This window comes from Alligator mississippiensis, chromosome 14 (assembly GCF_030867095.1).
Source record: "Alligator mississippiensis isolate rAllMis1 chromosome 14, rAllMis1, whole genome shotgun sequence".
NCBI classification, from domain to species: Eukaryota; Metazoa; Chordata; order Crocodylia; family Alligatoridae; genus Alligator; species Alligator mississippiensis.
In genome coordinates this window covers 20,472,712-20,487,361 of record NC_081837.1, presented here as the reverse complement: position 1 = coordinate 20,487,361, position 14,650 = coordinate 20,472,712, and the positions used below count along the sequence as shown (strand labels likewise).

Below are 14,650 nucleotides of genomic sequence, written 5' to 3'. Positions count from 1 at the left end.
TGCCTCCAGCCCTGGCCACACAAGGCCAGCCAGTGCCCTCCCAAAGGAGGCCACAGCTGCTGGCCATCAAGCCCAGCCCCTGCCATGTAGCCGGCCCGGAGCCTGGCAGCCGCAGGCTCCCCACGCCGTGCCACTTCTTGGGCCTCCCTTGTCAAGCACGGGCGCTGGCCAAGCAACCGCAGGTCCGGGAGCCAAGCAAGACGCCCAGAGCCCCAAGCCCAGCCTTCCACCTTGGGCTCAGGGCCTGGGGAGATAGGCCCAGCCAGAGCCACCACTCCCCCTCCACCAGCCGGAGTAGCTCAGTTGGGAGAGCGTTAGACTGAAGATCTAAAGGTCCCTGGATCAATCCCGGGTTTCGGCAGCTCTCAGGTCTTCCTTTGGCTGTCGCTGCCTACTCCAGCCTGCCCCTTCTTTGCTTCCTGGCCACCCGTGGGCCAGCCTCACCCCTGCCGCCTAACCCACTTGCGCTCCCAGAGACAGGTTCTTTTTGCCATGGGCAGCGCCTCCCAGGCAGGCAGTAGGCCCTTTTGGTGTGCCCTTGCACAACTCTCCAGTGCTCACCTTGCACACAAGCTGTCCCTGCCACCCCCAGGTGCAGAGCTTTCCTGTACAAGCCCCAAAAGGGAGGCGCTCCTTCGAGCCGGACTCGAACCAGCCACCTAAGGATGTCTTGCCCAACCCTCTACAGTCCTCCGCTCTACCAGCTGAGCTACCGAAGGAAACGCAGCCCCCTTCTTTTGGGGCGTCAGGTAACACTCACCCAAAAGCACCTGGCTCACCCACCAGGGACCCAGCACTCCTGCCACCATCACCGTCCCCTCCCGCTCGGCCCTCTGCTCCCTGCCCTGCCTCCCGGCGAGCCCTGGGCTCTTTGGCACTCGCACCTGCCAGCCTCGCGCTGCTCTCGCCCAACTACCACCCGCCACATGCACCAGCCCCAGGAAGGCCAGGTGCAGGGCCCGCCAGGTCGCACATCCCACACAAGGCCAGCCAGTGCCCTCCCAAAGGAGGCCACAGCTGCTGGCCATCAAGCCCAGCCCCTGCCATGTAGCCGGCCCGGAGCCTGGCAGCCGCAGGCTCCCCAGGCCGTGTGGCGGGCCAGTAGGGGGCGCTCCTGCCTTGAGCCGCCCTCCTCACTGCGCCCGACCACCTTCCAGGCTCCGAGTGCCTCCCTGGGGTGCCTCACGTCCGGCCGACCCCTTCCCTGCAGCACACCCGCTAGCCTGGGCTTCCCGCTGCCACCACCCACCCAAGGCTCTGGACTCAATTCTGGCTCTGCGCACCTTGGAAAACACAGGCCTGATCGTCCACTTGGCACTACACCCAATACAGGCACTTGGGGCACTTTCCCAAGTCAGGGCCTTAATAGGAAAGTGTCCCTTAGTCCACAGACCTAAGGGGCCACCTCGGCATAACTTAGACCCACCCCTCAATAAGTCTCCCACACCGGTCACAAAGGAGAACGTTATTGATTACAGGGGGTAGGGTGAAAACAGGGTAAAAGGTAGAGCAGCGTCATGGAAATATCACAGGGATCAATCCCATAGAGCAAACCAGCACGGCTGAGGTAGCCTTTTGATCACGCATCTGAGTTACTGTAAGCTACGGATCTAGTTGGATGTCGAGTAGCTTACTCACCCGCATCATCCAGAGCTGGTTGCAGTTTTGCTCTGGAGGCAGGTCACTCTTTGAGGAGAAAGCCAGTTTCAGATGGTGAAGCTCCTCTGCCAGTTTCAGATGCATCTCGATGACCGCATGGCTAATGGCTGCCTTCTTCCTGGACCGGGCCTTTAAATAACCTTTCTGACCTCAGCAGCCCGGGCCAATCGAAGCTGCCAGTGCTGGCCACTAGCCAACCAACTTACAAAGCATCACGGGTCACCTGGGCCCCTGAAGGGGCTTTTTCCCTCCCCCTCCCCACCGACCAGAGAATCCTCTTCGGAGGCACCAGGCTTTTGTGATCCCCCGCCCTGAGGAATTCAACACCAGCCTCTCACGCTGGCAGAGACAGATTTCTGGAGAGGGACACAGACGGTGGCAATTGTGCCACAGGCCTTGCCACTTCTTGGCTCCCCTTGTCAAGCACGGGCACTGGCCAAGCAGCCGCAGGTCCCGGAGCCAGGCAAGAGGCCCAGGCGCCTGCAGCCCAGAGCCCCAAGCCCAGCCTTCCACCTTGGGCTCAGGGCCTGGGGAGGAAGGCCCAGCCAGAGCCACCACAGGCCCCCCGGCAGCCGGAGTAGCTCAGTTGGGAGAGCGTTAGACTGAAGATCTAAAGGTCCCTGGATCGATCCCGGGCTTCGGCAGCCCTCGGGTCTTCCTTTGGCTGCTGCTGGCTACCCAAGCCTGCTCCCCCTTTGCTTCCTGGCCACCCGTGGGCCAGCCTCACCCCTGCTGCCTAATCCCCTTGCGCTCGCAGAGAGGAAGACTTTTTCGCAGGGGCAGCGCCTCCCAGGCAGGCAGTAGGCCCTTTTGGTGTGCCCTTGCACAACTCAGCAGCGCTCACCTTCCACGCAAGCTGCCCCTGCCACCCTCAGGTGCAGAGCTTTCCTATGCAAGCCCCAAAAGGGAGGCATTCCTTCGAGCCGGACTCGAATCAGCCACCTAAGGATGTCTTGCCCAACGCTCTACAGTCCTCTGCTCTACCAGCTGAGCTACCGAAAGAAAAACACCCCCTCGCTCTTGCAGCATCAGGTAACACACGCCCAAAAGTACCTGGCTCACCCACCCAGGACCCAGCACTCCTGCCACCATCACCGTCCCCTCCCGCTCGGCCCTCTGCTCCTTGCCCTGCCACCCGGTGAGCCCTGAGCTCTTTGGCACTCGCACCTGCCAGCCAGGCGCTGCTCTCGCCCAGCTAACACCCGCCACATGCACCAGCCCCAGGAAGGCCAGGCGAGGGCCCGCCAGGTTGCACATCCCACTGGGCGGCCCACCCCACCCCAACCCAGGGCTGCGGCTGGGCCGCCTACCTCTCCCCTTACATTCCCCATTCGGCTTTCCCCGCAGGCCCCACTCACCGCCAAGACCACACGCCTGTCCCTCTGGGTCAGGCCTCCACAGGTTCCACATGCCTTGCCTTCGACAGCCTGCCTGACACCAGCCCGGCTCCAGAGACGCCTGTCTGAAGAAGGAGACGCACCAGCTGCCGCGTCCCACGGCCTGAGCGCGCAGGGAACGCGCTCGCTGCCCACCCCAAACGGGTCTCGCCCGCAGCCGACCTGGGCAGGGTTTGGCTCGGCTTAGCCGTCTAGGCTTGGTCTCGCCTGCCTGGCACGGCTGCATTGCCTCCAGCCCTGGCCACACAAGGCCAGCCAGTGCCCTCCCAAAGGAGGCCACAGCTGCTGGCCATCAAGCCCAGCCCCTGCCATGTAGCCGGCCCGGAGCCTGGCAGCCGCAGGCTCCCCACGCCGTGCCACTTCTTGGGCCTCCCTTGTCAAGCACGGGCGCTGGCCAAGCAACCGCAGGTCCGGGAGCCAAGCAAGACGCCCAGAGCCCCAAGCCCAGCCTTCCACCTTGGGCTCAGGGCCTGGGGAGATAGGCCCAGCCAGAGCCACCGCTCCCCCTCTACCAGCCGGAGTAGCTCAGTTGGGAGAGCGTTAGACTGAAGATCTAAAGGTCCCTGGATCAATCCCGGGTTTCGGCAGCTCTCAGGTCTTCCTTTGGCTGTCGCTGCCTACTCCAGCCTGCCCCTTCTTTGCTTCCTGGCCACCCCTGCCGCCTAACCCACTTGCGCTCCCAGAGACAGGTTCTTTTTGCCATGGGCAGCGCCTCCCAGGCAGGCAGTAGGCCCTTTTGGTGTGCCCTTGCACAACTCTCCAGTGCTCACCTTGCACACAAGCTGTCCCTGCCACCCCCAGGTGCAGAGCTTTCCTGTACAAGCCCCAAAAGGGAGGCGCTCCTTCGAGCCGGACTCGAACCAGCCACCTAAGGATGTCTTGCCCAACCCTCTACAGTCCTCCGCTCTACCAGCTGAGCTACCGAAGGAAACGCAGCCCCCTTCTTTTGGGGCGTCAGGTAACACTCACCCAAAAGCACCTGGCTCACCCACCAGGGACCCAGCACTCCTGCCACCATCACCGTCCCCTCCCGCTCGGCCCTCTGCTCCCTGCCCTGCCTCCCGGCGAGCCCTGGGCTCTTTGGCACTCGCACCTGCCAGCCTCGCGCTGCTCTCGCCCAACTACCACCCGCCACATGCACCAGCCCCAGGAAGGCCAGGTGCAGGGCCCGCCAGGTCGCACATCCCACACAAGGCCAGCCAGTGCCCTCCCAAAGGAGGCCACAGCTGCTGGCCATCAAGCCCAGCCCCTGCCATGTAGCCGGCCCGGAGCCTGGCAGCCGCAGGCTCCCCAGGCCGTGTGGCGGGCCAGTAGGGGGCGCTCCTGCCTTGAGCCGCCCTCCTCACTGCGCCCGACCACCTTCCAGGCTCCGAGTGCCTCCCTGGGGTGCCTCACGTCCGGCCGACCCCTTCCCTGCAGCACACCCGCTAGCCTGGGCTTCCCGCTGCCACCACCCACCCAAGGCTCTGGACTCAATTCTGGCTCTGCGCACCTTGGAAAACACAGGCCTGATCGTCCACTTGGCACTACACCCAATACAGGCACTTGGGGCACTTTCCCAAGTCAGGGCCTTAATAGGAAAGTGTCCCTTAGTCCACAGACCTAAGGGGCCACCTCGGCATAACTTAGACCCACCCCTCAATAAGTCTCCCACACCGGTCACAAAGGAGAACGTTATTGATTACAGGGGGTAGGGTGAAAACAGGGTAAAAGGTAGAGCAGCGTCATGGAAATATCACAGGGATCAATCCCATAGAGCAAACCAGCACGGCTGAGGTAGCCTTTTGATCACGCATCTGAGTTACTGTAAGCTACGGATCTAGTTGGATGTCGAGTAGCTTACTCACCCGCATCATCCAGAGCTGGTTGCAGTTTTGCTCTGGAGGCAGGTCACTCTTTGAGGAGAAAGCCAGTTTCAGATGGTGAAGCTCCTCTGCCAGTTTCAGATGCATCTCGATGACCGCATGGCTAATGGCTGCCTTCTTCCTGGACCGGGCCTTTAAATAACCTTTCTGACCTCAGCAGCCCGGGCCAATCGAAGCTGCCAGTGCTGGCCACTAGCCAACCAACTTACAAAGCATCACGGGTCACCTGGGCCCCTGAAGGGGCTTTTTCCCTCCCCCTCCCCACCGACCAGAGAATCCTCTTCGGAGGCACCAGGCTTTTGTGATCCCCCGCCCTGAGGAATTCAACACCAGCCTCTCACGCTGGCAGAGACAGATTTCTGGAGAGGGACACAGACGGTGGCAATTGTGCCACAGGCCTTGCCACTTCTTGGCTCCCCTTGTCAAGCACGGGCACTGGCCAAGCAGCCGCAGGTCCCGGAGCCAGGCAAGAGGCCCAGGCGCCTGCAGCCCAGAGCCCCAAGCCCAGCCTTCCACCTTGGGCTCAGGGCCTGGGGAGGAAGGCCCAGCCAGAGCCACCACAGGCCCCCCGGCAGCCGGAGTAGCTCAGTTGGGAGAGCGTTAGACTGAAGATCTAAAGGTCCCTGGATCGATCCCGGGCTTCGGCAGCCCTCGGATCTTCCTTTGGCTGCTGCTGGCTACCCAAGCCTGCTCCCCCTTTGCTTCCTGGCCACCCGTGGGCCAGCCTCACCCCTGCTGCCTAATCCCCTTGCGCTCGCAGAGAGGAAGACTTTTTCGCAGGGGCAGCGCCTCCCAGGCAGGCAGTAGGCCCTTTTGGTGTGCCCTTGCACAACTCAGCAGCGCTCACCTTCCACGCAAGCTGCCCCTGCCACCCTCAGGTGCAGAGCTTTCCTATGCAAGCCCCAAAAGGGAGGCATTCCTTCGAGCCGGACTCGAATCAGCCACCTAAGGATGTCTTGCCCAACGCTCTACAGTCCTCTGCTCTACCAGCTGAGCTACCGAAAGAAAAACACCCCCTCGCTCTTGCAGCATCAGGTAACACACGCCCAAAAGTACCTGGCTCACCCACCCAGGACCCAGCACTCCTGCCACCATCACCGTCCCCTCCCGCTCGGCCCTCTGCTCCTTGCCCTGCCACCCGGTGAGCCCTGAGCTCTTTGGCACTCGCACCTGCCAGCCAGGCGCTGCTCTCGCCCAGCTAACACCCGCCACATGCACCAGCCCCAGGAAGGCCAGGCGAGGGCCCGCCAGGTTGCACATCCCACTGGGCGGCCCACCCCACCCCACCCCAACCCAGGGCTGCGGCTGGGCCGCCTACCTCTCCCCTTACATTCCCCATTCGGCTTTCCCCGCAGGCCCCACTCACCGCCAAGACCACACGCCTGTCCCTCTGGGTCAGGCCTCCACAGGTTCCACATGCCTTGCCTTCGACAGCCTGCCTGACACCAGCCCGGCTCCAGAGACGCCTGTCTGAAGAAGGAGACGCACCAGCTGCCGCGTCCCACGGCCTGAGCGCGCAGGGAACGCGCTCGCTGCCCACCCCAAACGGGTCTCGCCCGCAGCCGACCTGGGCAGGGTTTGGCTCGGCTTAGCCGTCTAGGCTTGGTCTCGCCTGCCTGGCACGGCTGCATTGCCTCCAGCCCTGGCCACACAAGGCCAGCCAGTGCCCTCCCAAAGGAGGCCACAGCTGCTGGCCATCAAGCCCAGCCCCTGCCATGTAGCCGGCCCGGAGCCTGGCAGCCGCAGGCTCCCCACGCCGTGCCACTTCTTGGGCCTCCCTTGTCAAGCACGGGCGCTGGCCAAGCAACCGCAGGTCCGGGAGCCAAGCAAGACGCCCAGAGCCCCAAGCCCAGCCTTCCACCTTGGGCTCAGGGCCTGGGGAGATAGGCCCAGCCAGAGCCACCGCTCCCCCTCTACCAGCCGGAGTAGCTCAGTTGGGAGAGCGTTAGACTGAAGATCTAAAGGTCCCTGGATCAATCCCGGGTTTCGGCAGCTCTCAGGTCTTCCTTTGGCTGTCGCTGCCTACTCCAGCCTGCCCCTTCTTTGCTTCCTGGCCACCCCTGCCGCCTAACCCACTTGCGCTCCCAGAGACAGGTTCTTTTTGCCATGGGCAGCGCCTCCCAGGCAGGCAGTAGGCCCTTTTGGTGTGCCCTTGCACAACTCTCCAGTGCTCACCTTGCACACAAGCTGTCCCTGCCACCCCCAGGTGCAGAGCTTTCCTGTACAAGCCCCAAAAGGGAGGCGCTCCTTCGAGCCGGACTCGAACCAGCCACCTAAGGATGTCTTGCCCAACCCTCTACAGTCCTCCGCTCTACCAGCTGAGCTACCGAAGGAAACGCAGCCCCCTTCTTTTGGGGCGTCAGGTAACACTCACCCAAAAGCACCTGGCTCACCCACCAGGGACCCAGCACTCCTGCCACCATCACCGTCCCCTCCCGCTCGGCCCTCTGCTCCCTGCCCTGCCTCCCGGCGAGCCCTGGGCTCTTTGGCACTCGCACCTGCCAGCCTCGCGCTGCTCTCGCCCAACTACCACCCGCCACATGCACCAGCCCCAGGAAGGCCAGGTGCAGGGCCCGCCAGGTCGCACATCCCACACAAGGCCAGCCAGTGCCCTCCCAAAGGAGGCCACAGCTGCTGGCCATCAAGCCCAGCCCCTGCCATGTAGCCGGCCCGGAGCCTGGCAGCCGCAGGCTCCCCAGGCCGTGTGGCGGGCCAGTAGGGGGCGCTCCTGCCTTGAGCCGCCCTCCTCACTGCGCCCGACCACCTTCCAGGCTCCGAGTGCCTCCCTGGGGTGCCTCACGTCCGGCCGACCCCTTCCCTGCAGCACACCCGCTAGCCTGGGCTTCCCGCTGCCACCACCCACCCAAGGCTCTGGACTCAATTCTGGCTCTGCGCACCTTGGAAAACACAGGCCTGATCGTCCACTTGGCACTACACCCAATACAGGCACTTGGGGCACTTTCCCAAGTCAGGGCCTTAATAGGAAAGTGTCCCTTAGTCCACAGACCTAAGGGGCCACCTCGGCATAACTTAGACCCACCCCTCAATAAGTCTCCCACACCGGTCACAAAGGAGAACGTTATTGATTACAGGGGGTAGGGTGAAAACAGGGTAAAAGGTAGAGCAGCGTCATGGAAATATCACAGGGATCAATCCCATAGAGCAAACCAGCACGGCTGAGGTAGCCTTTTGATCACGCATCTGAGTTACTGTAAGCTACGGATCTAGTTGGATGTCGAGTAGCTTACTCACCCGCATCATCCAGAGCTGGTTGCAGTTTTGCTCTGGAGGCAGGTCACTCTTTGAGGAGAAAGCCAGTTTCAGATGGTGAAGCTCCTCTGCCAGTTTCAGATGCATCTCGATGACCGCATGGCTAATGGCTGCCTTCTTCCTGGACCGGGCCTTTAAATAACCTTTCTGACCTCAGCAGCCCGGGCCAATCGAAGCTGCCAGTGCTGGCCACTAGCCAACCAACTTACAAAGCATCACGGGTCACCTGGGCCCCTGAAGGGGCTTTTTCCCTCCCCCTCCCCACCGACCAGAGAATCCTCTTCGGAGGCACCAGGCTTTTGTGATCCCCCGCCCTGAGGAATTCAACACCAGCCTCTCACGCTGGCAGAGACAGATTTCTGGAGAGGGACACAGACGGTGGCAATTGTGCCACAGGCCTTGCCACTTCTTGGCTCCCCTTGTCAAGCACGGGCACTGGCCAAGCAGCCGCAGGTCCCGGAGCCAGGCAAGAGGCCCAGGCGCCTGCAGCCCAGAGCCCCAAGCCCAGCCTTCCACCTTGGGCTCAGGGCCTGGGGAGGAAGGCCCAGCCAGAGCCACCACAGGCCCCCCGGCAGCCGGAGTAGCTCAGTTGGGAGAGCGTTAGACTGAAGATCTAAAGGTCCCTGGATCGATCCCGGGCTTCGGCAGCCCTCGGATCTTCCTTTGGCTGCTGCTGGCTACCCAAGCCTGCTCCCCCTTTGCTTCCTGGCCACCCGTGGGCCAGCCTCACCCCTGCTGCCTAATCCCCTTGCGCTCGCAGAGAGGAAGACTTTTTCGCAGGGGCAGCGCCTCCCAGGCAGGCAGTAGGCCCTTTTGGTGTGCCCTTGCACAACTCAGCAGCGCTCACCTTCCACGCAAGCTGCCCCTGCCACCCTCAGGTGCAGAGCTTTCCTATGCAAGCCCCAAAAGGGAGGCATTCCTTCGAGCCGGACTCGAATCAGCCACCTAAGGATGTCTTGCCCAACGCTCTACAGTCCTCTGCTCTACCAGCTGAGCTACCGAAAGAAAAACACCCCCTCGCTCTTGCAGCATCAGGTAACACACGCCCAAAAGTACCTGGCTCACCCACCCAGGACCCAGCACTCCTGCCACCATCACCGTCCCCTCCCGCTCGGCCCTCTGCTCCTTGCCCTGCCACCCGGTGAGCCCTGAGCTCTTTGGCACTCGCACCTGCCAGCCAGGCGCTGCTCTCGCCCAGCTAACACCCGCCACATGCACCAGCCCCAGGAAGGCCAGGCGAGGGCCCGCCAGGTTGCACATCCCACTGGGCGGCCCACCCCACCCCACCCCAACCCAGGGCTGCGGCTGGGCCGCCTACCTCTCCCCTTACATTCCCCATTCGGCTTTCCCCGCAGGCCCCACTCACCGCCAAGACCACACGCCTGTCCCTCTGGGTCAGGCCTCCACAGGTTCCACATGCCTTGCCTTCGACAGCCTGCCTGACACCAGCCCGGCTCCAGAGACGCCTGTCTGAAGAAGGAGACGCACCAGCTGCCGCGTCCCACGGCCTGAGCGCGCAGGGAACGCGCTCGCTGCCCACCCCAAACGGGTCTCGCCCGCAGCCGACCTGGGCAGGGTTTGGCTCGGCTTAGCCGTCTAGGCTTGGTCTCGCCTGCCTGGCACGGCTGCATTGCCTCCAGCCCTGGCCACACAAGGCCAGCCAGTGCCCTCCCAAAGGAGGCCACAGCTGCTGGCCATCAAGCCCAGCCCCTGCCATGTAGCCGGCCCGGAGCCTGGCAGCCGCAGGCTCCCCACGCCGTGCCACTTCTTGGGCCTCCCTTGTCAAGCACGGGCGCTGGCCAAGCAACCGCAGGTCCGGGAGCCAAGCAAGACGCCCAGAGCCCCAAGCCCAGCCTTCCACCTTGGGCTCAGGGCCTGGGGAGATAGGCCCAGCCAGAGCCACCGCTCCCCCTCTACCAGCCGGAGTAGCTCAGTTGGGAGAGCGTTAGACTGAAGATCTAAAGGTCCCTGGATCAATCCCGGGTTTCGGCAGCTCTCAGGTCTTCCTTTGGCTGTCGCTGCCTACTCCAGCCTGCCCCTTCTTTGCTTCCTGGCCACCCCTGCCGCCTAACCCACTTGCGCTCCCAGAGACAGGTTCTTTTTGCCATGGGCAGCGCCTCCCAGGCAGGCAGTAGGCCCTTTTGGTGTGCCCTTGCACAACTCTCCAGTGCTCACCTTGCACACAAGCTGTCCCTGCCACCCCCAGGTGCAGAGCTTTCCTGTACAAGCCCCAAAAGGGAGGCGCTCCTTCGAGCCGGACTCGAACCAGCCACCTAAGGATGTCTTGCCCAACCCTCTACAGTCCTCCGCTCTACCAGCTGAGCTACCGAAGGAAACGCAGCCCCCTTCTTTTGGGGCGTCAGGTAACACTCACCCAAAAGCACCTGGCTCACCCACCAGGGACCCAGCACTCCTGCCACCATCACCGTCCCCTCCCGCTCGGCCCTCTGCTCCCTGCCCTGCCTCCCGGCGAGCCCTGGGCTCTTTGGCACTCGCACCTGCCAGCCTCGCGCTGCTCTCGCCCAACTACCACCCGCCACATGCACCAGCCCCAGGAAGGCCAGGTGCAGGGCCCGCCAGGTCGCACATCCCACACAAGGCCAGCCAGTGCCCTCCCAAAGGAGGCCACAGCTGCTGGCCATCAAGCCCAGCCCCTGCCATGTAGCCGGCCCGGAGCCTGGCAGCCGCAGGCTCCCCAGGCCGTGTGGCGGGCCAGTAGGGGGCGCTCCTGCCTTGAGCCGCCCTCCTCACTGCGCCCGACCACCTTCCAGGCTCCGAGTGCCTCCCTGGGGTGCCTCACGTCCGGCCGACCCCTTCCCTGCAGCACACCCGCTAGCCTGGGCTTCCCGCTGCCACCACCCACCCAAGGCTCTGGACTCAATTCTGGCTCTGCGCACCTTGGAAAACACAGGCCTGATCGTCCACTTGGCACTACACCCAATACAGGCACTTGGGGCACTTTCCCAAGTCAGGGCCTTAATAGGAAAGTGTCCCTTAGTCCACAGACCTAAGGGGCCACCTCGGCATAACTTAGACCCACCCCTCAATAAGTCTCCCACACCGGTCACAAAGGAGAACGTTATTGATTACAGGGGGTAGGGTGAAAACAGGGTAAAAGGTAGAGCAGCGTCATGGAAATATCACAGGGATCAATCCCATAGAGCAAACCAGCACGGCTGAGGTAGCCTTTTGATCACGCATCTGAGTTACTGTAAGCTACGGATCTAGTTGGATGTCGAGTAGCTTACTCACCCGCATCATCCAGAGCTGGTTGCAGTTTTGCTCTGGAGGCAGGTCACTCTTTGAGGAGAAAGCCAGTTTCAGATGGTGAAGCTCCTCTGCCAGTTTCAGATGCATCTCGATGACCGCATGGCTAATGGCTGCCTTCTTCCTGGACCGGGCCTTTAAATAACCTTTCTGACCTCAGCAGCCCGGGCCAATCGAAGCTGCCAGTGCTGGCCACTAGCCAACCAACTTACAAAGCATCACGGGTCACCTGGGCCCCTGAAGGGGCTTTTTCCCTCCCCCTCCCCACCGACCAGAGAATCCTCTTCGGAGGCACCAGGCTTTTGTGATCCCCCGCCCTGAGGAATTCAACACCAGCCTCTCACGCTGGCAGAGACAGATTTCTGGAGAGGGACACAGACGGTGGCAATTGTGCCACAGGCCTTGCCACTTCTTGGCTCCCCTTGTCAAGCACGGGCACTGGCCAAGCAGCCGCAGGTCCCGGAGCCAGGCAAGAGGCCCAGGCGCCTGCAGCCCAGAGCCCCAAGCCCAGCCTTCCACCTTGGGCTCAGGGCCTGGGGAGGAAGGCCCAGCCAGAGCCACCACAGGCCCCCCGGCAGCCGGAGTAGCTCAGTTGGGAGAGCGTTAGACTGAAGATCTAAAGGTCCCTGGATCGATCCCGGGCTTCGGCAGCCCTCGGGCCTTCCTTTGGCTGCTGCTGGCTACCCAAGCCTGCTCCCCCTTTGCTTCCTGGCCACCCGTGGGCCAGCCTCACCCCTGCTGCCTAATCCCCTTGCGCTCGCAGAGAGGAAGACTTTTTCGCAGGGGCAGCGCCTCCCAGGCAGGCAGTAGGCCCTTTTGGTGTGCCCTTGCACAACTCAGCAGCGCTCACCTTCCACGCAAGCTGCCCCTGCCACCCTCAGGTGCAGAGCTTTCCTATGCAAGCCCCAAAAGGGAGGCGTTCCTTCGAGCCGGACTCGAATCAGCCACCTAAGGATGTCTTGCCCAACGCTCTACAGTCCTCTGCTCTACCAGCTGAGCTACCGAAAGAAAAACACCCCCTCGCTCTTGCAGCATCAGGTAACACACGCCCAAAAGTACCTGGCTCACCCACCCAGGACCCAGCACTCCTGCCACCATCACCGTCCCCTCCCGCTCGGCCCTCTGCTCCTTGCCCTGCCACCCGGTGAGCCCTGAGCTCTTTGGCACTCGCACCTGCCAGCCAGGCGCTGCTCTCGCCCAGCTAACACCCGCCACATGCACCAGCCCCAGGAAGGCCAGGCGAGGGCCCGCCAGGTTGCACATCCCACTGGGCGGCCCACCCCACCCCAACCCAGGGCTGCGGCTGGGCCGCCTACCTCTCCCCTTACATTCCCCATTCGGCTTTCCCCGCAGGCCCCACTCACCGCCAAGACCACACGCCTGTCCCTCTGGGTCAGGCCTCCACAGGTTCCACATGCCTTGCCTTCGACAGCCTGCCTGACACCAGCCCGGCTCCAGAGACGCCTGTCTGAAGAAGGAGACGCACCAGCTGCCGCGTCCCACGGCCTGAGCGCGCAGGGAACGCGCTCGCTGCCCACCCCAAACGGGTCTCGCCCGCAGCCGACCTGGGCAGGGTTTGGCTCGGCTTAGCCGTCTAGGCTTGGTCTCGCCTGCCTGGCACGGCTGCATTGCCTCCAGCCCTGGCCACACAAGGCCAGCCAGTGCCCTCCCAAAGGAGGCCACAGCTGCTGGCCATCAAGCCCAGCCCCTGCCATGTAGCCGGCCCGGAGCCTGGCAGCCGCAGGCTCCCCACGCCGTGCCACTTCTTGGGCCTCCCTTGTCAAGCACGGGCGCTGGCCAAGCAACCGCAGGTCCGGGAGCCAAGCAAGACGCCCAGAGCCCCAAGCCCAGCCTTCCACCTTGGGCTCAGGGCCTGGGGAGATAGGCCCAGCCAGAGCCACCACTCCCCCTCTACCAGCCGGAGTAGCTCAGTTGGGAGAGCGTTAGACTGAAGATCTAAAGGTCCCTGGATCAATCCCGGGTTTCGGCAGCTCTCAGGTCTTCCTTTGGCTGTCGCTGCCTACTCCAGCCTGCCCCTTCTTTGCTTCCTGGCCACCCCTGCCGCCTAACCCACTTGCGCTCCCAGAGACAGGTTCTTTTTGCCATGGGCAGCGCCTCCCAGGCAGGCAGTAGGCCCTTTTGGTGTGCCCTTGCACAACTCTCCAGTGCTCACCTTGCACACAAGCTGTCCCTGCCACCCCCAGGTGCAGAGCTTTCCTGTACAAGCCCCAAAAGGGAGGCGCTCCTTCGAGCCGGACTCGAACCAGCCACCTAAGGATGTCTTGCCCAACCCTCTACAGTCCTCCGCTCTACCAGCTGAGCTACCGAAGGAAACGCAGCCCCCTTCTTTTGTAGCGTCAGGTAACACTCACCCAAAAGCACCTGGCTCACCCACCAGGGACCCAGCACTCCTGCCACCATCACCGTCCCCTCCCGCTCGGCCCTCTGCTCCCTGCCCTGCCTCCCGGCGAGCCCTGGGCTCTTTGGCACTCGCACCTGCCAGCCTCGCGCTGCTCTCGCCCAACTACCACCCGCCACATGCACCAGCCCCAGGAAGGCCAGGTGCAGGGCCCGCCAGGTCGCACATCCCACACAAGGCCAGCCAGTGCCCTCCCAAAGGAGGCCACAGCTGCTGGCCATCAAGCCCAGCCCCTGCCATGTAGCCGGCCCGGAGCCTGGCAGCCGCAGGCTCCCCAGGCCGTGTGGCGGGCCAGTAGGGGGCGCTCCTGCCTTGAGCCGCCCTCCTCACTGCGCCCGACCACCTTCCAGGCTCCGAGTGCCTCCCTGGGGTGCCTCACGTCCGGCCGACCCCTTCCCTGCAGCACACCCGCTAGCCTGGGCTTCCCGCTGCCACCACCCACCCAAGGCTCTGGACTCAATTCTGGCTCTGCGCACCTTGGAAAACACAGGCCTGATCGTCCACTTGGCACTACACCCAATACAGGCACTTGGGGCACTTTCCCAAGTCAGGGCCTTAATAGGAAAGTGTCCCTTAGTCCACAGACCTAAGGGGCCACCTCGGCATAACTTAGACCCACCCCTCAATAAGTCTCCCACACCGGTCACAAAGGAGAACGTTATTGATTACAGGGGGTAGGGTGAAAACAGGGTAAAAGGTAGAGCAGCGTCATGGAAATATCACAGGGATCAATCCCATAGAGCAAACCAGCACGGCTGAGGTAGCCTTTTGAT

The 14,650-nt window shown here is 63.1% G+C and overlaps 14 non-coding genes across 14 annotated transcripts; 9 read left to right on the top strand and 5 right to left on the bottom strand.

The window, feature by feature from the left end:
* Nucleotides 1–288: 288 nt before the first annotated feature.
* Nucleotides 289–361, top strand: TRNAF-GAA (transfer RNA phenylalanine (anticodon GAA)). The gene has a single exon. It is a non-coding gene; the product is annotated as a tRNA-Phe (tRNA).
* A 270-nt stretch (nt 362–631) lies between these two features.
* Nucleotides 632–719, bottom strand: TRNAY-GUA (transfer RNA tyrosine (anticodon GUA)). The gene is given in 2 exon segments: nt 632–667; nt 683–719. It is a non-coding gene; the product is annotated as a tRNA-Tyr (tRNA).
* Nucleotides 720–2,230: 1,511 nt separating this feature from the next.
* On the top strand, nt 2,231–2,303 carry TRNAF-GAA (transfer RNA phenylalanine (anticodon GAA)). Its single transcript has one exon. It is a non-coding gene; the product is annotated as a tRNA-Phe (tRNA).
* A 1,267-nt stretch (nt 2,304–3,570) lies between these two features.
* TRNAF-GAA (transfer RNA phenylalanine (anticodon GAA)) lies at nt 3,571–3,643 on the top strand. The gene has a single exon. It is a non-coding gene; the product is annotated as a tRNA-Phe (tRNA).
* Nucleotides 3,644–3,896: 253 nt separating this feature from the next.
* On the bottom strand, nt 3,897–3,984 carry TRNAY-GUA (transfer RNA tyrosine (anticodon GUA)). Its single transcript is given in 2 exon segments — nt 3,897–3,932; nt 3,948–3,984. It is a non-coding gene; the product is annotated as a tRNA-Tyr (tRNA).
* Nucleotides 3,985–5,495: 1,511 nt separating this feature from the next.
* Nucleotides 5,496–5,568, top strand: TRNAF-GAA (transfer RNA phenylalanine (anticodon GAA)). The gene has a single exon. It is a non-coding gene; the product is annotated as a tRNA-Phe (tRNA).
* A 1,272-nt stretch (nt 5,569–6,840) lies between these two features.
* Nucleotides 6,841–6,913, top strand: TRNAF-GAA (transfer RNA phenylalanine (anticodon GAA)). Its single transcript has one exon. It is a non-coding gene; the product is annotated as a tRNA-Phe (tRNA).
* Nucleotides 6,914–7,166: 253 nt separating this feature from the next.
* Nucleotides 7,167–7,254, bottom strand: TRNAY-GUA (transfer RNA tyrosine (anticodon GUA)). Its single transcript is given in 2 exon segments — nt 7,167–7,202; nt 7,218–7,254. It is a non-coding gene; the product is annotated as a tRNA-Tyr (tRNA).
* Nucleotides 7,255–8,765: 1,511 nt separating this feature from the next.
* Nucleotides 8,766–8,838, top strand: TRNAF-GAA (transfer RNA phenylalanine (anticodon GAA)). The gene has a single exon. It is a non-coding gene; the product is annotated as a tRNA-Phe (tRNA).
* Nucleotides 8,839–10,110: 1,272 nt separating this feature from the next.
* TRNAF-GAA (transfer RNA phenylalanine (anticodon GAA)) lies at nt 10,111–10,183 on the top strand. The gene has a single exon. It is a non-coding gene; the product is annotated as a tRNA-Phe (tRNA).
* A 253-nt stretch (nt 10,184–10,436) lies between these two features.
* On the bottom strand, nt 10,437–10,524 carry TRNAY-GUA (transfer RNA tyrosine (anticodon GUA)). The gene is given in 2 exon segments: nt 10,437–10,472; nt 10,488–10,524. It is a non-coding gene; the product is annotated as a tRNA-Tyr (tRNA).
* A 1,511-nt stretch (nt 10,525–12,035) lies between these two features.
* On the top strand, nt 12,036–12,108 carry TRNAF-GAA (transfer RNA phenylalanine (anticodon GAA)). The gene has a single exon. It is a non-coding gene; the product is annotated as a tRNA-Phe (tRNA).
* Nucleotides 12,109–13,375: 1,267 nt separating this feature from the next.
* TRNAF-GAA (transfer RNA phenylalanine (anticodon GAA)) lies at nt 13,376–13,448 on the top strand. The gene has a single exon. It is a non-coding gene; the product is annotated as a tRNA-Phe (tRNA).
* Nucleotides 13,449–13,701: 253 nt separating this feature from the next.
* On the bottom strand, nt 13,702–13,789 carry TRNAY-GUA (transfer RNA tyrosine (anticodon GUA)). The gene is given in 2 exon segments: nt 13,702–13,737; nt 13,753–13,789. It is a non-coding gene; the product is annotated as a tRNA-Tyr (tRNA).
* Nucleotides 13,790–14,650: the final 861 nt, after the last annotated feature.